Source organism: Peromyscus maniculatus, chromosome X (assembly GCF_049852395.1).
Source record: "Peromyscus maniculatus bairdii isolate BWxNUB_F1_BW_parent chromosome X, HU_Pman_BW_mat_3.1, whole genome shotgun sequence".
NCBI classification, from domain to species: Eukaryota; Metazoa; Chordata; class Mammalia; order Rodentia; family Cricetidae; genus Peromyscus; species Peromyscus maniculatus.
The window spans coordinates 8,940,098-8,961,035 of NC_134875.1; the positions used below are offsets into that span (position 1 = coordinate 8,940,098).

The window sequence follows — 20,938 nt, forward strand, 5'->3', positions numbered from 1 at the left end:
AAGGTTGTGGGTTAGAGTTGACTCTGAGTAACTCCATGAATGGCACAAGTCAAGGTAAGAAAGGAAACACGTGTTTCCAAAAAGACAATGAGAACAACAACAACAAAAAGATTATGGGGTTTCATGTGAGAGAGGTGATAACATAGCTTAAAACCATGGAGGAATAAAATGGCTACACAGCAAAAATGAGCAACTGCCTTCCTATCCAGCTACAGATACCTATGGGTGTCTGTAGGTATAAATAGATATATATTATTGAAACCACAATAGTCTCATCATTTATGTACCTAGTGGTGAATAAGTGCAAATCTAGTTTATACTTCATTTTTATTGTTAATAAATATCCATTCCTTTTTTGGAGTAGATAAACAAACCAGAACCACATGTGGATCTGAAGAATTTTGAGTGACACTGTGCAGAAGGCACCTATGTTAAAGCTTTGTGAGACTTGTAGTTTCTTCTCTACTCTACTGGGAAGAAAATACAGATGTATAGCTGGCTAAGATTCTCTCCTATACTGTGGGTTTGTTCTTTACTAGATTTTTTCCAAGCTGTATAGAAGCATTTTTAGCTTGATGTGACCCCAGTTGGCAATATTTGGCCTTAATTCTTTGGCAAATGGAATCTGGTTTGGAAGGTCCTTTCCTACACCTATATAGATGTTTTACAGTTCTGCCTTGTAGATGGAGTTTTTCCTTGGGACTGTGATCAACTCTGTTCCTTCAGAACAAATATTCACAAATCAATCAGATTAACATCCCTCTGTTCCTTCAGCCGCTTCCCAAATAACCACTCAGAGACTTAATATTAATTGTAAATTTTTGGCTGATAGCTTAGGGTTGTATCCAGACAGCTCCTACAACTTAAATTGCCCCATTTCTATGAATCTATGTGCTGCAACAGGGCTTGTTTACCTCATGTATGTATTTTCCATTTGCTTGTTCTGTTCTGGCTCTCAACTCCTTAGACTCCACCTTCTTCTTCCCAGTATCCTCCTACTCTAGCTCTCCTTCGCAATATCTTCTTGCCCACATATAGGCCAGTCAGCTCTTTATTGCACAAAGAGTGTTCCACAGCACCGTCTGTTTTCTTCTAGCAGTTTTAGTGTTTCGGGTTTCCAATAGAGGTCTTTGACTAATTTGGATCTGATTTTGAGGAAAGGAGTATTGTAAAGTATATTTCTAAGTTCACATTTTTCCTAGAGATCAATTTATAGAGAATTGAAATAATATGATTATAATTTTCCCCAGGGATAGTGTCAAAGTATAATACATTTCTGTTTCTTTGGGTCTTATTCAATTTCTGTTAACAATTTTGTTTTTTAGGATTCATGCCTTGGATGCACTACCTTTTCTAATTATAAGGGCAATGACTGGAGGTAAATATAAGAAAATTCATGGTGTCTGGGAGAGATAAAACACCAGCTTTCCCAGTTACTATAAACCAATGTGAGGGGAAAATTATCTTGAGGGATTGTGACTGTTAGATACTAGTTAGTGTGATTCCAAATGACTTAATCACTCATGGTCTTGTAATTATTCCTCTCTCTTCACACACTGGAATACTTTGCTTGTAAAATTTTGACATTAAAGCAAAGATCAGTTGTCTGTAATACACTTGGAAAAATTCAGTACATTTGCTATAGCAAAAGCCTCTGTGTCACCCTATGTTTTAGAGTCCTAATTAGTTTATGAGTGTGGATTAGAGCTGAAAAATAAAAGAAACATCCCTTACATATGTAGCATGGAGATGCTATTAGATACTCCATAATCAAAATCATTCTGTAGTTATCATGAATTTCAAATCAGATTTCTTAAAATATAGTCTCAAAGTGACTTTCCAAATATTTTTAAGAGAAATTGAAGATTTTAATTTTAGATTGTGTATCATAAACTCCTTGCACAAGAGGCACCTAAAGGAAAGCTCAGAAAAGTAAATGTTATACATGTTCCTCCAGCTGTAAGAACTCCTGGGATGTTTAATTTTAGGTTTGTCTTGGATTACTGTGAAATGAAGCTTATGTGTGTGTGTGTGTGTGTGTGTGTGTGTGTGTGTGTGTGTGTGTAAAGAATATCATATTTATATATGTAGAGATGTTCTCTAGCCCCTTTCTTTGAATGCTTCCTTTTTCATACACTTTATGGTATTATTTTTTCTTATATTTACAATGTAGTTTTGTTGCTACTATTATTATTTTCCTTGTTTGCATTTTTTGGCTGTATTTGAATATACTGCATTTTGTATGTTTCTCTTACTCCTATTTTGATAAGTGAATGCTATGTGTTACTTCAAGTTTTAAATTATGTTTTAAATCTTTTATTGTTTGTACTGCATTGTTTTGAGAATTGTTATTTTTATTGCTTTCATATTTATTTGTATATATTAATTATTTAATTTTCTTATCTTTTAATCTTTGACTTTTAAGTTCATGGATGCTGTGGTCACTGTAGCAGGCCTTCATCTTGGACAAGAGAATACCCAGTCTGTTTCCACATTATATTATAAAGAAATTGTGTTTCTGAGAAGATTATCCTTTACAGCACTATTCCTACTGAACTTCACCTTCATGTAGCCTGTGATATGCAGGTATAATGAGTGACTAATTCTAAAACAACTGACTTTTGTGGTATACAAAGTAGCAGGGTAATGAAAACTGGTAATATATATATATATATATATATATATATATATATATATATATATATATATATATATATATATGAGACAAATGGGGATGCTTGTTCTCTTTCAGTCCTAAAATCTGTGCCATTGTAAGGCTAGAAAGCAAATGGGTAATAAAACAAGGAAAGACTAAGAGAGAAAAGAAAGACAAGGGTGGTAAAAGAGAAGGAAGAAGAATGAATGCCATTCAGGTCCTTTGAGAAGGTTCTTCTCATTATTCATGGAATGAGTGTATGGGTAGGATTATTAAATGATATGGCAGAGGAAACAGACTAAGGTTACCATCTTCAGTTATACCATGTGTGCTGTATCACTTCAAGATGTACCACTCATTTAACAAAAAATATGATTGGTACTTCTTTGAGTGAGGCAATGCACAACAGCTACCATCTCAATATTGGCCCTAAAGGAAAAGAAATGATTACCTATACATTACTTGAATCTTAGAACCAACTACTTTTTGTTAATTAAACTCACAGGATACTTTGGAAAATATTCTATATAATAAAATGTAAAAAATTAAGTTCCCTAGGAATAGAGTCATCTGAAGGTTTTTAATTGCTTTGTATCCATGTTAAGAAGATAAAGCTGCTACCTTCAACGATGCTGTGTACAGTACCCCACTCAGTAAGGCATTGTTCTTTTGTGCTAATAAATGAACAGCGCCTTTCTGTGTAGCGTAATGTGCAACATGGACAATGATTTTGGTAGCATTAATAATTAGTTTCAGTCACAAGTCAGTAATGAACATTCAGTGTTGGGCAGTTTCCAAGTACTGTCTTGTGTACCTCTTGTGAGATCAGCTTCAGAATCTGAGGGTTTCTAGGCAAATATATTTTGTATTTTCAAGTTGTTATTACTTTTAACTCACAAAAGGACTAACCATATGGAATGCAATATTTAAGACTCTTTTACATTTTAGTCATTTAGTTTTGTGTAATTCAGACATCATTTACAGCTTTTCAAACTATAAAAATTTATACATATATGCTTTCTGAACAATATTTGTTTCTTATGCAAGTGACTGTTACTTTTTCCCTCAAGGTAAAAACACATTCAGATTTCTTCCAGGGTTCTTGTGAGCTTTTAATATCATCATATTTATCATTATGTGTTAAAATTATATCATCATAGATTAAAATACTGATAGAGGCAGAGATAAATGAAACCATCAAATTGTCTTATTTTATTACATTTCTGTCTTAGGAAATGTGAGGTATCAGGTTTTCCACTTGCTGGTAAACTACTTTAGATCACAAGTCTTCTCTTACATTATTTATTATTTCAAATTTAATATTTTTAGTTAATGTAGATTAGTATATATATATATATATATATGTATGTATATATATTAATACCTCCCAATGTCTCTCTCTCTTTAAAAGAATTCTCAGAATAAGTTTTCCATATTTTAACTCACACTTATCCTTATTCTGATATTGGTCTATGCATTTCCTTCAATATGTTCCAGGTTCAGTTTGCTGAGGGAAGTTCAGGCTACTAGCAGCATGTGTCTCAGCAAGGAAAATGTTAGATTATACTGATAACCATCATGCATCAAGGAAATAACCCAAGAAACCAAAGAACTTGGAACAATATATGGGCAAATTTAGACTATAAGATTTTCTATTCCACTAATGTTTCTTGATGACTCAAATGGGATTTTCTTCACTCCAGACTGTGAGTAGGAAAAGGGATATCCATTCTCTCCATTATGACATAAATTATCAGATTCTTTGCTTCAGAGATCCTGCATGTGCATCATTCTCATTTTATTGTTCAGGAGTTGAGAGTCTTTAAGTGCCAAGGTATGAAACAAACAAACAAGAAAACATGTCTCTTCATGGCTGAACACATATATGCTCTTATTTTACACCTTAATGTGTCATATATATGTTAGTATGGAGTTGAGTGCCCTTATAACTCTGAAATCTGAGAGATACATATGACAGAAACATAGCAATAGCACTTGATAAAAAATGCCTTAAAGCCACAGCTAAGGGTTCCACTCATTTAACAACAGAAATGAAAATCAACATCAAGAATAACTGACCTAATCTATTATTACATTTTTGTGGGTTGTTAATCTGGCTGCTGAGCGGTACTAGAGAATATAATTCATGCAGCCTATTAATATAGATATAGAAAGAGTTATAAGAATGTAGTACTTACTTGCAATTTCAGGACTTGACATTTGAAAGTAGAAGGATTAGTAGTCAAAGGAGTTTGAGACCAGCCTGGGATACATGATGAGATCCTATCAAAAATATATATATCTAAGTAATCAAACTCTATAAAAATTGATATATAAGTAAAATGATTACTTTATGCTTTATATATATGGCAACAAATCCCACTTTCTTCTTGTACCTGTAATGTAAAAATCAAAGATCATCCAAATTATGTTGAAATTATAAATATCTCAATAAGACATTTCAGTTATTCTTTTACAATAGATGTTAAACTTGTTATGAATTAATAGCAAAAATTATAAATACTTGACAAATAAAATATGAAGAACCTAGTACAAAGAAGAGTAAAATGAGTAGCAATACTTGCTTCTAAGAGATTTACCTGCTTTGTCTAATTCTGTTAGTTCACGTGGGCTCTTTCACTCTAAGGTCTAAACAGGGAAGAAAATTTTTGTCATCTTTTGTGGTGGAACACAATACCAATACAATCTTTATCCTGATACCATCTCACTCTTCTCAATATCTCTGTTTCCAGGTTTGTGTATTATTCTGTACTTTTGGGGTTGAACTATGGAGATCAATGAAGACAGTGTGGGACTATTGCATTAAGAAAGTTTGGGTGATAGCCAGGTGGTGGTGGCACACGCCTTTAATCCCAGCACTTGGGAGGCAGAGCCAGGTGGATCTCTGTGAGCTCGAGGCCAGCCTGGTCTACACAGTGAGATCCAGGACAGGCACCAAAACTATACAGAGAAACCTTGTCTTGAAAAAAAAAACAGGAAGAAAAGGAAAAAAAGAAAGAAAATTTGGGTAAATAGTTAATCTTTTCTGCTTATGCAATGGCTTTGAATGATTACAAACTTCCTTTTAATGATAAAGCCACAGCCTCTTTATAAACAATAACTAAATAATCTGCTTGCATTTGAGGAAGAACAAAAGTGAAAATTTCTATCCTAAGTTAACCAGAAACATTCTATGCTAAACACTCACTTAGGAAAGAATGAAAAAGGCAAGACAGTAGTAATGCATTGTGCACATCTCCTTAACATAAATTATGTTGTCCATGTAAAAATAAAGACTTCATGAAAACATGAAGGAACACTGTAAGGACTGAGGAATATTTTGGTGGATCTGGCACATTAAGCAATACTGTTTGCAGTGCTTTTCACAAGAAGGTGTCTTTCATGTGAATTAGAATATGAATGGCCTTTGTTGTGAGGAGTAATGTACAACATGTAATGCCTATTGGTATCCCTGAGGATGAGGCTGTAGACATTCTAATTAGAAAATAATAGTCTTCAAAAAAAGGTTATGTGGATTGGGTACTTGAGAAGTGTGAGTGTTCTTTCATATCTCAAGCCATATAAAGATACTAATACAATCTTAGGCCTTGATGTAAAACTATTAAAACATCAAAAAATAGGAGAAAACATCTGAACTTGAAGAAAACATTATTAAAAGAAAATCTTTCCCTGATGCCTAGCTTACAATGTGCCAGATACTGTGGTCTTAAGCAGTGCTGGATCCAGCATGCTATAGTGTCAACTACCAAAAGATATGCTTATACAGGTGCAATAAAGGCATGACTGTTATGGGATAACTGAAGGTTTTCTAATGGATTTGAGGCCTGTTCCACAGGAGAGAATTTCATTCCTGGTAAAATCCCATAACTTGTGAGATTATGGGCCCAAGGGGGGCATGTAATTGTTACTGCTTTGTTAAATTGCCTTGTTGTCAAATTTATTTCTGAATATTTATGCTTATACCCATAGATTTATGACTCTCTAAACTTTAGTCAGACAGTCTTTTCAAAGTGAGTAGTATTAAGTCAGAGACTCACAACTGATCAAAGAGTTAAATTCAAGTAATTTTGAGTACTAAGCTGTAGAAAGGCCCTCTGTATCAATTTCCTCCAAAACAAGACTTGGGGAACATTACAAATGCTAATGGATATGAAATTTGGATGTCTGCACAAAACATGGGCTATTGCATACATCCAGTCACAGAAGCTAAGATTCCATACACAAGGCCTTCACAAGATCAACCTAGATTAAAAAAAAATCCAGTATGTAGGTGGGAGGAACCTCTGGAAGCCTATCCTTAGTGGAGAAGCTATTGCAGTTAATGGCCACTGAGAGACAGAAAATCACTCTTCTTTGGAGATATAGCTGCTAGTATGATAGCCATTCTCTAATGGGTAGTCCCATACCCATGTATGTATGGGTAGCATTGATTTGACTCATGGGGTTATTAATAACAACAAAGAAGAGGACATGAAGTTGGGAGGAAGATAGGATAGAGGAACCTAGGGGAAGGGAGGTAGTAGTTGATGGATATTAAACACATTATATAAATGCATGGAATTTTCAAATAATTAATTAAAAAATTTAAAAGATGATATTAAAATAAAACTAATTAAAATATTGATTAAATTAGACATTGTAAAAGTTGACATTTTTCTTCTTTAATAGCTTTACAATGAAAATTCAAATTATACAGTATTAAAAATGGTCATAAGGCGATAAATAACCTGCATCAGTTAAAATCACATAGCCTTTACTACTTATTCATACCCTGATTTTAATAAAAGTTTAATGTGTATCCTTCAATAAAGTATGTTTCATAAACAAACTTTCAGTCTTCTATTTTACCTTTTATATTGCTAGCACATGAAACTATTTGGTGCCTACTTTAACAGCTCTTTAAACAATACATATCTTAGGGCTGGAGAGATGGCTTAGCAGTTAAGAGCACTGACTGCTCTTCCAGAGGACCCAGGTTAAACTCCCAGTACCCATATAGTATCTCACAGCTATCTGTAACTCCAGTTCCATGGGATCAGGCAACTTCACACAGACATACATGTAGGCAACACACCAATGCATGTTAAAAAAATACATGTTTCTGTCAGATTACTCTCCAAAATGTATTAGGTAGCTTGAAAAATATTTTTCAAACATGACTTTATTACAGTAATTCTTTTTAGATTCATTTTGCATTTTGAATATAAATGTTGTTGAATTTATCATATATTTAAATGTTATAAAGCTTATTCTGTCTTTTGAAAAAATCCTACCATATTAATATTCAGTTTTTTTTCTTTTATTTTACAATACTATTCAGTTCTACATAACAGCCACAGATTCCCTTGTTCTCCCACTTCCTGCCCCCCTCACCTTCCCCCCAGCCCACCCCCCATTCCCACCACCTCCAGATCCAGGCCACCCCCAAGGACTGAGATCGACCTGATAGACTCAGTCCAGGCAGGTCCAGTCCCCTCCTCCCAGATTGAGCCAAGTGTCCCTGTATAAGTCCCAGGTTTCAAACAGCTATCTCATGCAGCGAGCCCAGGACCTAGTATGTACTCACTCATAGGAGGATACTAGATGTGGAACAAGGATGACTGGACTGCTACTCACATCACCAGTGAGGCTACCTGTAAAACAGGACCCCAAGAAAGACACGGGGATCACCCAATGACGGAGAAAAGGATGAGATCTACACGAACAGCCTGGACATGAGTGGGAGCAATGAACGGCGAGGGTCGAGGGAAAGAGAGCGGGAGATCCCAGCTGGATCAAGAACAGAGAGGGAGAACAAGGAATAGGAGACCATGGTAAATGAAGACCACATGAGAAGAGGAAGAAACAAAGTGCTAGAGAGGCCCACAGAAATCCACAAAGATACCCCCACAATAGACTGCTGGCAATGGCCGAGAGACAGCCGGGACTGACCTACTCTGGTGATGGGATGGCCAAACACCCTAATAGTTGTGCCAGAAACCCCATCCAAGGACTGAGGAATCTGGATGCAGACATCTACGGCTAGGCCCCAGGTGGAGCGCTGGGAGTCCAATTAGCGAGAAAGAGGAGGGCTTATATAAGCGAGAATTGTTGAAACCAAGCTTGGATAAAGCACAGGGACAAATAGCCAAACCAATGGAAACACATGAACTATGAACCAAAGGCTGAGGGGCCCCCAACTGGATCAGGCCCTCTGAATAGGTGAGACAGTTGATTGGCTTGATCTGTTTGGGAGGCATCTAGGCATTAATATTCAGTTTTTAAAGTTTTTATGCTGGCTTCTGTTCTATAGTAGTTTGCTAGTTAAGAGCACATGTATTAGCCTGTTTAATCTACTCAAAACCCTGTACAGATGGTCCTAACTTTTGTTTCAAGGAAGTAGATGAATAATAATAGTGTGGTAAGTAAGTTGCTTCATACTTAGAACCAATAAATTTATTTCAACTCATATATGCAGATAATGATAGAGAATACCGAAGCCCATACTTTTCCTATGAAGCAAAAGCCATAGGTGAATCAGGTATCAGGATGCCTGTTCTTGCTTCACCAGGCTTTCCTTCTAGGCTGAACCATAGTCAGCTGAGTAGAAATGAACTAAGATTCTCCTTCAAAAGCACTAGGCCCCAGCTAGCATGGCAGGAGCAGACAAGCTGGCTGGGCCACTTTATTACTTTCTTTTTCTTTTCTGACTTTTACCACATGCTTACCTCTAGATGCCAAAAGCACAGAGGCCTGAACTAAAATGCATTTTGAGGCTTGTCCTAATATAAGGTGAGCCAGTGTTACTTGTGAAATACTGAACTGAGTAAAAGAATTTGAAAGGGCAGACCAGGATTGCTAATTTGGGAAATTAGTTCTCTTACCCTGAATGAAGAAGAAAATTCCTCAGTGCAACAAGGTGAGTTACTAACGAGGATCAAGTGCAAGTCAGAATAATTACAACTCATTAGTCTAGTAGTGAGTATTTGGATTGCATGCTTCCTTAAGTGGCTGTGTCATAATTTCTAAATGGAAAAGTACAGTTATCAATGATAAAAGCTTAAGAATCTAACAATAATAAAATATTATAAAGAATATTCTCATTTTCTTTCTTCTTTCTTTTCTAAGCTTGAATGGCCCGTTTTTACTATGGTCACAGTTAATGGCTACATATAGCAGTCTCCTCTGAGATTGAAACATTTCACCTCCCAGGCAAGCTCCTTAAGACAGAAGGTAAACAACTCAAAAGAGCTTCAGGATATCCCTGAACCTGACCAGATTCATTTGGTTCTCTCCCTCCCCAACACTATATAAATAGAGATGACTGCTAAGGGTCATTCTCAGATAAGTCAAGCTTCAAAGAATACTCTCAGACAGGCAGCTGCAAAGAAGACTGGCTGTTTGGAAGAAGGAGAAACCAGCTGAGCTGCCTGGAAGAGGTTTAGACCAGAGTCACTTGGAAAGATAGCTCTGTTGAGCTGTCTGAAGGCTATGTATTGTGCTCCAGGTTCCCTCCAGGTTTTGTGAGCTGTCTTCTGTGCTGGGATAGTTTTGGTGATACAACTGTCTTTGAGTATTTCTACTTTTGTAGGTAACCTCTAAACCACATTCCTGTAAGTTCTCTCAATAAAAGTTAAGGGTCACAAAATTGTGCTTTGGTGGTATCCTTGCTTTGGTCTGTTGTAGGCTTCCTATTTGGGGTAGATGTGTGTTAGGCATTTCTCCAGGAAAAGTCATAATTGAGATAATTGAGGAGGAGTGAGTGCATGGTCCCACCTATAGGGAGCAAGAATGCAACTGAAAATGGGCAGTCTGAGGAGTGAGCATCAGTGGAGGAAATGCTAATATAGTTGCCCTTTCCTGTATGGTGTGTGTTAATGTGTGTTGTGCAATGACAGCAGTTGCATGGTTCTTGTTGTGAGTAGGTGAGATGCATAACTAAGACTGAGCCATCAGAGTTAGGTATGTCTGTGAGAGGAATCAAAGGATGGCAGTCTTTGTGTGTGTGGTATGGGGTGGCATGCTTGTATTCTTGATAAGTGGGGTATATCATGTGAATATGGTGATGCCCTGAAAACAGTTAAAATTTTAAAGGAAATTTTTTCATCTTTGAAATTAGCATACAAGTGTCAAGATCGTCAATAAGCAGCAACAGAGGTTACCTGGCTACCACTGTTGTGTATAGTTAGAAATGCATCTGAGACTGAGATAAGTCTTGGGTACATAAGTACCCAAGAAAGAAGTTATTTGTATACAGGAACAATTGCAGTAAAAAGGAGACATAGCTAGCATCCACAGGGGTAGCCTCTGATTTATCAAGCAAATTAGATAAACAAGAGAATGGGATAAAGGTGGTAAAATGATATAAGACACCAATCAAGAAATCTTTAGTAGAAAATTAGGAGAAATTTGTGGTCAAATGTACGAATGTGTCTTTACAGTGGTCCAGTACAAGAAACTGAGGGAAATCAGGAAATACCCAACACTAAAATTAGGGAAGACTTTTAAACAAGCAGCGAAAGAGCTTGTCTCAGCTTGACTTGTGAGTTTGTGGAACATGCGAGCAGATGGTTTCAGTCTGGCTTCTGTGGAGGCAGAAAAAATGAGTTAGACCGTTGGAGCTTCTTGTTGCAAGAATTACTGGAAGTCATCCAAAACCAGATCTTGGCAATGCTTCTATCCCTGTCAATATTTAAAAGCTTTTTATATCATCTTGATGTCAGGAAATAGATAGGCACTTATATGAAAGAAAGCCCCATTTATGTAAACAATTTGGTTAAGACTTTAGACATCACAGTTGTTTTCAATTTCAAGGAAAAAACCTTGTTTTAACTTTTTTTCATTGTAGATTTGAAGTAAACAAATTATTAATCAAGGTTCACCGTTCACCAAAGACTGATGTGAAGATCCCATTGTGGCTTCTATTTTGCAACATGTGAGAAATATTGAAGTGTGGGATATGTGTGCCAAATTTAATTAGTAAAGTTTATTTTGTGGTCCTTAAAAAAAAGGCCATGAGCCATGTGGCAAGGTATAGATTTATAGAAATGGGTTAATTTAAGATATAAGAACTGTTAGCAAGAAGCCTGCCATGGCCATACAGTCTCTATGTTTACTTGGTTGGTTCTGAGTGGCTGTGGGACTGGTGGGTGACAAAGATTTGTCCTGACTGTGGGCAAGGCAGGAAAACTCTAGCTACAATAACTAGTCCTCCCTCCTTAAGGCAAAGGCTACATAACCGAGACCACATGAGAAACTGGTCCCTGATAGACTGGCATTTCAAAACCATTAGGAACACTTGGTTATCACCATCTGAAGACCCCACAAATAACGGGCTGGAGGACCGTAGAGGAGGGTCAGATACTATTGAGGGAACCAGGAAAAAAGAATGCTGTGTTTGAAGTCCAGTTCACTGGACTGGATAGAAACATGTTCACACAGGAGTTAAAGAAAAGGTTGACCCAGCAAAGACCTTGAGGATGGCATGGAGCTTTAGTGATTTTGCTGAGTCCACTGGCAAGATTTTCATAAAGAAGGGAAGGGTTTGTCAGATCTCAGTGACTTAGACAAGCATTTAAAGAGTCTCTGTAAAGTGAGAGAGCGACCCAGAGGAGATAGTAAAAATCTAAAGCTGAAGAAGAGAGCTGTTTGTGTTACTGGAAGACAAATGTGACATGATTTGTATTGAGCTGAATTCCCTAAGGGAAAAAATGATAGAAAGCCAAACTGTGTGCTAAGGGGCTTCTGGGAGGCTTTAACGCCTGAAGAGCAAGCAGTTCACAGAAGACACCTATGATATAATAATACAGGTGAAGACAATAAAGCCAAGCCTACCCCAGGACTGAGTAATTATCCCCCCAAGACTAAGGAGAGTATATTTATCTCTAGCAAAATGTTTTGCTGAGGGTGGATATGGTTGGCCCAAGTAGAAACTCCACCAGTAGCCAGGTATGGTTGATGGAAAGCCAAAAGCTACAGCTACAAACACAGTTCCAGCCCAGGGCCACCATGACCCAGGGATTTACCTGTGCAGCTGGGGAGAGCAGCCACATTCCCTCTTGGCTCTGGGTAGGTCTGAACAAATTAAGCCAGATACACTTAGTTCATTAAGCATGGAGAAATGTAAGGAGCCGTCATGGAAGAGCTCCAGTATATGGAAATGTAATGGCTAAAGGAGAATGGCTGAGTACTACAGAGAGCTAATTAAGATAGCACCTGCTACCCATGCTTTGTATCTAACATTGATCTGTGGAAGAAGCTACTGATACAAATGGAATATTAGACCTTGGTTATCTTCTGGTGATCACCTGACACATGGTGAGGACCGATGACAACAGACTTTTAGAGTCTTTCATCAAATTTATCTATGTAACCCCACCATTTGTAATAGGGTGAGTATTCAGGATGCCTTACCTGCTGTATAGGTGGCATCATGCTAACTTCTGAGTGTTTTGCAGATTTGGAAAGTCATTGGACAATGAGGTACATTTAAAGAAACAAGGATGGGGGATCAATTTGTACAAGGTGAAATGGCCAGGCATGGCTGTAAAATTATTGGGGTGCTATGGTCTGATAAGATGCATATAATACCTGACAATGTTATTGACAAAATTCTACAACAGTCTGTTCCTATACATGTGAAAGAGCTACAGAATTTTTTGAGGGGCTCTTGGTGTTAAGGTAGGGTCCCCAAAATGACAGTGCTGGTAGCAATATTTTAGGGTAATGACCTGAGTCCCACATGGGCTTGGCTTTGCTAGAAGGCTTGATTTTTCTGAGAAATAGAAACTGGAAACATTTCTCAGAAAGGTCTAACAGCTGGCTGAGCACTCCTGAATACAGCAGTCAAACCTGGATGCTCCTAAGCACAGCAGTGTGCTCGTACCCAAATGCTTCTGACCACAAAAGACAGGTATCCAGCATTCCCATGAGTATATACCTGACCGTTCCAGATTCAGTGTTGCCCCGTTTGTAGCCCAACAAACTTTCCCATTTGGGCTGCTGTTCTCTACTATATGAAGCAGCCTAGAAGTTTTGCATTAAAGCTACTATTTTTTAATCACAAAGTTTAGCTGTTGGGTGATTTCTTGCTGTGCCTTTTATACTTGGTGAAGTAACCCAGGAGAGATTCCTGGGTCTTACTTTGGGGATCTGGTCCCTCCTTTAAGTGAACCAAAAAGCGCTGATTCAGCCCTCCAATGGTATGGGTCAATTGCCTCTACTGGCCTCTACCACCCAACCAATCTGACTATAACATGTAAAGTCTGTCTCTTCATTTATTTCTCTCTTCTACCTACTCTACCTCCTAGTCTCTCCTCACCTACCTGAGGAGCTGTCTGAATAACCTATACCTTTCTACAAAGTCATACTGGTACAACTGCTATCTTCCTGTGCCCTCCTAGGTACCAATCACCTGGTCAAGGACACCTGTCTCTAAAGATCTGGGCATTATACTGAGGAGCCTCAATCCACTTGGGGATGCCCTCTGTATTGGTGAAATTATTAAGGCCACTTCATGTAGTTTAAAGGTAGGTTTATTAGTGGTGTAACTTACAAATGAAGGGACAGATAGGTTTCAGGGTCTGGGTAAGACATAGCACAGTCCAGCGGTGTTCTCTGGAGAACTCTGCTATGTCTACCTCTAGTGTCCAGGGTCCAGGAACCAAGAGAGCATGGTGCATCTGGATCTCAGGTCTTCAGGGCCCTTTATTACTTGCTTACCCCTCCTGTATCTCACTGTTTTAACCTTTTTTATTCTTATGATCTGTAACCCATATCCCTAGGTGCTTATATACATCATTGGTCTTCTTCTAGCTGGTCTACTAGTCACAGTCCCCAGTGACGACTACAGAGAAAGACCTTTTGCCCTGGACTGGGATTCCTTTTCTGACACCCCCTCCTCAGGACTCATTCTCAGTGACCATGTGGTCCTTCCAGTCTAAGTCAGATGCTGCCACTCCTCTTGCCTGTCTTCTCAAGTTTCTTAGCTCTCTTGGATTCTGTGATGCCATTAAGCACCTTCTTTTCTTTTCTTTTTTTTTTTTTGGTTTTTCGAGACAGGGTTTCTCTGTGTAGCTTTGCGCCTTCCCTGGAACTCACTTGGTAGCCCAGGCTGGCCTTGAACTCACAGAGATCCACCTGGCTCTGCCTCCCAAGTGCTGGGATTAAAGGTGTGTGCCACCACCGCCCAGCAGCACCTTATTTTCTAGTGCAACACAGCCTGACCTCTATACAAGCTTGACATCAGTCTCAGTGACCAGAAAATGGCACATTTGACCTTCAAATTCTCATGGATCTTAACTTCTGCCAAGGCACTCATAAGTTGTCCAATGTCCCCTGCATTCATTCCTTCTTTGCCCTTTGTTCCCACACTACTCTTTAAGCCTCTTGCCACACACATCAAATCTTCCTGAAAAAAGCTAAAACTCCTTTCCAGGCTAACCATATTCACAAGCCCATGGGTCCCTCTGCTTTGCTTTAGATACAGAGGACCTGGACCTACCACTGGCATAATCAAGTTCTCCAGATTGACCACTATCTCCAAAGTCTCTTCAGCCTCTTCAAACTTTCTTCTTCTTCTTCTTCTTCCTTCTTCTTCTTCCTTCTTCTTCTTCTTCTTCTTCTTCTTCTTCTTCTTCTTCTTCTTCTTCTTCTTCTTCTTCTTCCTCTTCCTTGTCTTCCTCCTCCTCTTCTTCTTCTTCTATTCCTCCTCCTCTTCCTCTTCATCCTCTTCCTCATCCACAACTTCCTCTGTACTCTGATCAGTCACCTCAATCTCCACAGGAGCAGTCATCTTCTTCACCTGCTGTGCCTCTACCTGACCAATCACCAACACCTCTCTCACCTACTGTCCCAAACCCTCTCCACCTCCCCAAGTGCCATGACCTCCCACAATCCCCACTAACAAGTCCCACCAGGTCTCTCATTGATGGACTCTACCCTTCTCAGCGAAGTGGATGGTGCTCAATGGCCCTTTTATGTCTATGACCCTTTCTTTATGTCTGATCTTTCTTAAGTAGAGAAATATCTGGGCTCTTTCTCAAACAACTCCACTAATTTAACTAAAGAATTTAGATACCTTACCCAATAATACAACCCTACCTGGAATGGTCTCTATGTCTTTCTTTCTTTCACCTTTACCTCAGAGGAAAAGGATAGAGTCTGGACAACTGCTGTTCAGGCTCACTCAGATGATGTCCATAGCACTGATGGTGATTTTCCTATAGGGGCAGTGATATTTTATTTGTGCTTTAATAAAGCTTGCCTGAAGATCAAGTGGAAAAGGCCAGGTATTTTAAGTAAACAAGAAGTCAGGCAGTACACGCCCTTAATCCAATCACTTATCAAGTGGGGTCTCTGTGTGTTCAAGGCCATACTGGGGAACAGAGCCAATCAGTAATACACACCTTTAATCCCAGTACCAACCATAGAGACATGTAGGTCTGTACAGACAGACAGTTACAAGGAAGGAGGTAGCTGGACTAAGATAGCCAATGAGAGGGAAGAACAGCAAGGCAATAAAGGTGTGGGTAGACAGAAAGTAACATGCATTTGGAAGTTGCAGAGTTGATGAAGTAAGGTTGGCTGGTGGCTTTCCCTATTTCTCTGATCTCTCTAAAGCTTTCACCCTTATATTTGGCTCCATGTTTTTTATTTAATAACACCATTTAGAAATTCATCTATAACACCATGATCATAGCAGTTCTTATAAGGGAAAGCATTTAATTAAGGATTGCTTACATATTCAGAGGTTTAATCCATTATTATAATGGAGGAAGCATGTAGGCAGACATAGTGCTGGACAGGAGCTGAGAGTTCTTTTTTATTATTTAATTATTTATTATTATTCACATCTCAACTTCAGTTTCATGCTCCCTCTTCTCCTCCCAGATCCTCTCCCCCAACCCTCCTCTGCCTCCTTCCTTCATTTCTACTTAAAAAAGGGTAGGCCTCCCATGTATATAAACAAAGCATGGTAAATCAAGTTGCAGAGAGACAATACACCTCCTCTCATATTAAGGACGGACAAGGCAATCTAGTATGAGGAATAGGGTCAAAGACAGTCCCTGATCCCACTCTTTAGAGTCCCATAATTAGACCAAGCTATACACCTGCCACATACATGCAGAGGGCATAGGTCAGCGCCATGCATGCTTCCTGGTTGTCAGTTTAGGTTTGTGAGATCTTATGAGCCCGTATTAGTTGATTCTGTGGGTTTTCTTGTGATTTTTTTGACCTTCTGGCTCCTACTATCCTTCCTCCTCTTCTTCAGGATTCCCCAAGCTTCACCTAAGGTTTGTCTATGGGTCTCTGCATCTGTTTCCATCTGTTTCTGAATGAAGCTTCTGTAATGACAATTGATAAAGTCACACATCTATGAGTATAGCAAAATAGCATTAGGAATAATTTTATTGACTATTTTTTTGCCAGTCATGTTTGGTTCTATCCTAGGTGTGGCGGGCTGGCTCCCACATTTTCCCATTTTTTCCCAGGATACTCTTGAAGAGAGAGGGATAAGAAATATTAGACAGAAGGAGAGTGTGGAGAAGAGGCAGACAGAAATACAGCATAGATTTTGGAGGGCCTGGATCAATATCCACCAGCCCCTTATATCCCTTCAAAAGGGCTTTTTATAGGAATGCCAAGGGGCAGGGCAAAGGAACTCCCCCGCCCCAGCACAGCCAAGTTCAGACCCTTCCAATCACCTGGTAACTATGCATGTGGTCAAGCCATCCCTTAATGCAGCCCTGATGGGTAAAGCAAGCTCAGATCTCACCAGGAAACCCTTGTGGGCCCACAACTCCCCCCTCTTTATATAATAAAAGACCCCCCGGGGGCCCCGGACAGACTGTACCTGTCTTAGGTCATGATTCTTTATTAATCATCCTTACCTGTCATGGAGATACACCTTTCATCAAGCATACTCTAGCTTAGGTTGGAAGCTAGCAAAAAGAAATTTACTTGTCTTTGACTTCTATCCTCTGGCAAGAATGGGTACAGAGTCTAACTCCTCTGACTCAGGTTCTGCCTAAGAGTTTGCATGTAGGTAGAACATACACAGTGATCCCTGGGCTGCTACACTTCCCAGTAAAGGAACAAAGAATGATAAAGATGGAATATTTTGAATGCTTCTAAGATGTCTATAACAGCTGTGCCAACCCCTTTTCTAAATCAAAACTCTTGATGCAAAAACATCAAATAAACTGCATCAAACTTAAAGATTCCCTTAGCTTCACCAAAACATGGTTCATTAATAAATTAACATAATTCTTGTATAAATATTACTATACATATTTACAACTAGCATGTCACTATACACAGTTATACTTTTTACAAACTCACTTACTATACATATTTATAACTAGTATGAATATCACTATATGTATTTACACTTTTTACAAAATTACATTCAAAATAAACTCTATAGAACTACTTTACAAGCTTCAACAATCATCTGGAAAAGATCTCTTAACAAAACTATTATCACTATACATATTCACACTTTTTACGAACGTACATTCAAAAGCAAACTTTATAGGACTACTTTATGAACTTAAGGAAACATCAAGAAGCAATCTCTTAACAGAACTATTTATATTTTCTTCCAACAAGAGAGTATGCAATGATGAGTCACCACAGTTAAAATTGCAGGTGAACTCAAAACTGCTTCATTCCTGAAGTTCAGAATTCACAATCAGCTTTGGTATCATCCTGAAAGTTTTCGTGACAGTTTAAAGTCAGAGACTAATTTGTCAGTGGCCCTAGAATCTTTGTATCAAGCTGCTTAAATCCAAGAATTCAGTTAGTACCATTGCTTAGGGGGCTGTAACACTTGCTGCTAAGGGGCTGTAACACTTTGGATATTGCAGCTCCCCTGAGTGCCACAATTTGCTGAAAGTTAGTTTCCTGAGCTTTCTGTTACAGCAGCCCTTTAGGTTAGCTTTCCTGAGAAGACTTTCCTCAGGGTGAGAATGTTTGCCATAATAACTGAGATTTTTTCTGTTCTACTAGTAAGACTCAAACTGTTTCTTAAAGGGGCCACACATTAAATTGCCGCTAGAAGCAGTGTGGCTCCAGGTTACATTTTATTCCAGCTTTTCTGGAGGAATGTCAGCAGCTATGGTATCATTAGAGTTGACATTTTTCTGTTTCATATAAGATTCATTTGGTGACTAAAAGTAAAATTCCCCCTTTTTAATTTTTTGAAACTGCCTCCTAAGACTGCCATGAGTTCTTTTAATGATGCCAATGTTTCTCTCTTGCATCTCAAGCACAACCCAAGTTTCTATTTTTTATTTTTCATTATTAAGAAATTTTCTACTCACTCTACATACCACCCACAGATCCCATCTCCTCCCTCCTCCCATTCCCCAGCTCTCTCTACCAAGCCACGCCACATCCCCACATCTCCCAAATCAAGGTCTCCCATGGCGAGTCAGAAGAGCCTGGCACACTGAGCTTAGGCAGGTCCAAGCCCCTTCCCACTGCATCAAGGCTGTGCAAGGCATCACACCACTGGCACCAGATTCCCAAAAGCCTGCCCATGCACCAGGAATGGATCCCAATCCCCCTGCCTGGGTGCCCCCCAAACAGTTTGAGTCAAAGAACCATCTTCCATATCCAGAGGGCCTAGTCCAGTCCCATGGGGGCTCCACAGCCACTAGTCTATAGTTCATAGGATTCCACTAGTGTGGCTGGTCATTTCTGCATATCTTCCTATCATGATCTCAACATCCCCCACCTGCAGAATCCCTCCTCTCTCTCATTGTTTGGATTCCCAAAGCTCAGCCTGGTGTCTGGCTGTAGATCTCTGCATCTGCCTCAATCATTCACTGGACAAAGGCTCTATGATTACAGTTAGGGTATTCGTTAGACCAACAAAAATAAAAACAGGAAGTGCATTCAAGCAACTTCTAAAAAATGTGTGAGTTGACAGAAACAGCCAGCTGCTTGAATAGTCACCTATTATAATTTTCTAAGTTATTAAAACATTTTAAATGACATATTCTGTAGATTTCTGAAGGGTTTGAAGATGACCTGTCTATCTAAGACATATTTGCTTAATTTTTAAAACATATCTAATATGAATACAAGTTCTATTGTAATGTCTAACTACTAACTTTCATTTCTTTATATCCTAATATTTGGTAATAATAACATTCAAGGATCAGAAAATTGCATTACATTGTTAAATGGATGGTGTAAATACAATTTGAAATATACATATAGCATTTTCTAACAATATCAATTTCAAATTTGTATACAATATAAAACAATCAAATCCAATGTAAAGTATTTAAAACTAGTAATTGTCTTTTCCTTTTCTTTTCTTTGTTTCTTTCTTGTTTCTTTGTTTCTTTCTTTGTTTCTTTGGTTCTTTGTTTCTTTGTTTCTCTGTTTTCTTTCTTTCTTTCTTTCTTTCTTTCTTTCTTTCTTTCTTTCTTTCTTTCTTTCTTTCTTTCTTTCTTTCTTTTAAAATAAGAATCTTAAATCTAATCTCCTTTGCTTAGCCTTTTTCCTAACCCTTGACAACAACTTGTAACCAACCCCCCTAAACAATGAAAATTATCCCAGACACAAAACCCATTAAAAAGACCAAAAAAAAAAAACCACCTGCCCCACACCACCTCTTTAGGAATGTGGGCGTCTTATTTTTAAAATTGCTTCTTGCTGGGTATGGGCGAAGTTATCATTATCCTGAAAGAAAAATTTTAGGTTAATTGTCAAATTTTAGGAAAGGTAACTATATCCTTCATTATCCAGTCTGTGTATAATGCCAAAGTTCAGGGTTTATCTCAAGTCCTTATTCAAATAGTCTTTGAGACTGGATCATCTCAGCTAGTCATCTCAAAATTGCTCTGAGCACCTTGTAGTTCAAAGTTGATCTGTAGATGATGTTTGTCAGCTTAGTGATATTATTATTGTCCATGTGGAATTGTTGTTTTTGTGGGGCCCAATCTTCTTCCTGGAGACTTCAGTTGATGTTAGGCCTGGCTGTGATTTCCTGCAGAAAACCATACACCCTTTCACTCTGTTTCCTGGGATAGATGATTTATTCCTTTTCTTCAGTTGTCTCATTTGTCCAGTGTTCTTCAGATTCCTTAAACTTCATTCTCCTAAAAGACAAAAACAAAAACCTTTCCCCAAGACTAATTTTGGGGATGTTCCCTTTTGGGAAGTTATTATCTGATTAAATGAAAAGTCAAGTGTTACTGGTATAAGTTAGATTAAATTGGATGCTCATGCTGGTTGATGAACTATCACCTCCTCTAATTAAGAGGT

General features: G+C 38.4%; 1 long non-coding RNA gene across 4 annotated transcripts in view; it reads left to right on the plus strand.

Moving 5' to 3' along the window:
* LOC143271106 (uncharacterized) overlaps nt 1–7,505 on the plus strand; it is a 44,687-nt gene extending 37,182 nt beyond the window's left edge. For all 4 annotated transcript variants that reach the window (XR_013048330.1, XR_013048331.1, XR_013048329.1 and 1 more), the window contains 3 exons: nt 1,326–1,378; nt 2,426–2,586; nt 4,154–7,505. This is a non-coding gene — a long non-coding RNA (uncharacterized LOC143271106). The remainder of the gene's footprint in view (nt 1–1,325; nt 1,379–2,425; nt 2,587–4,153) is intronic.
* The last annotated feature ends 13,433 nt before the right edge of the window (nt 7,506–20,938 follow it).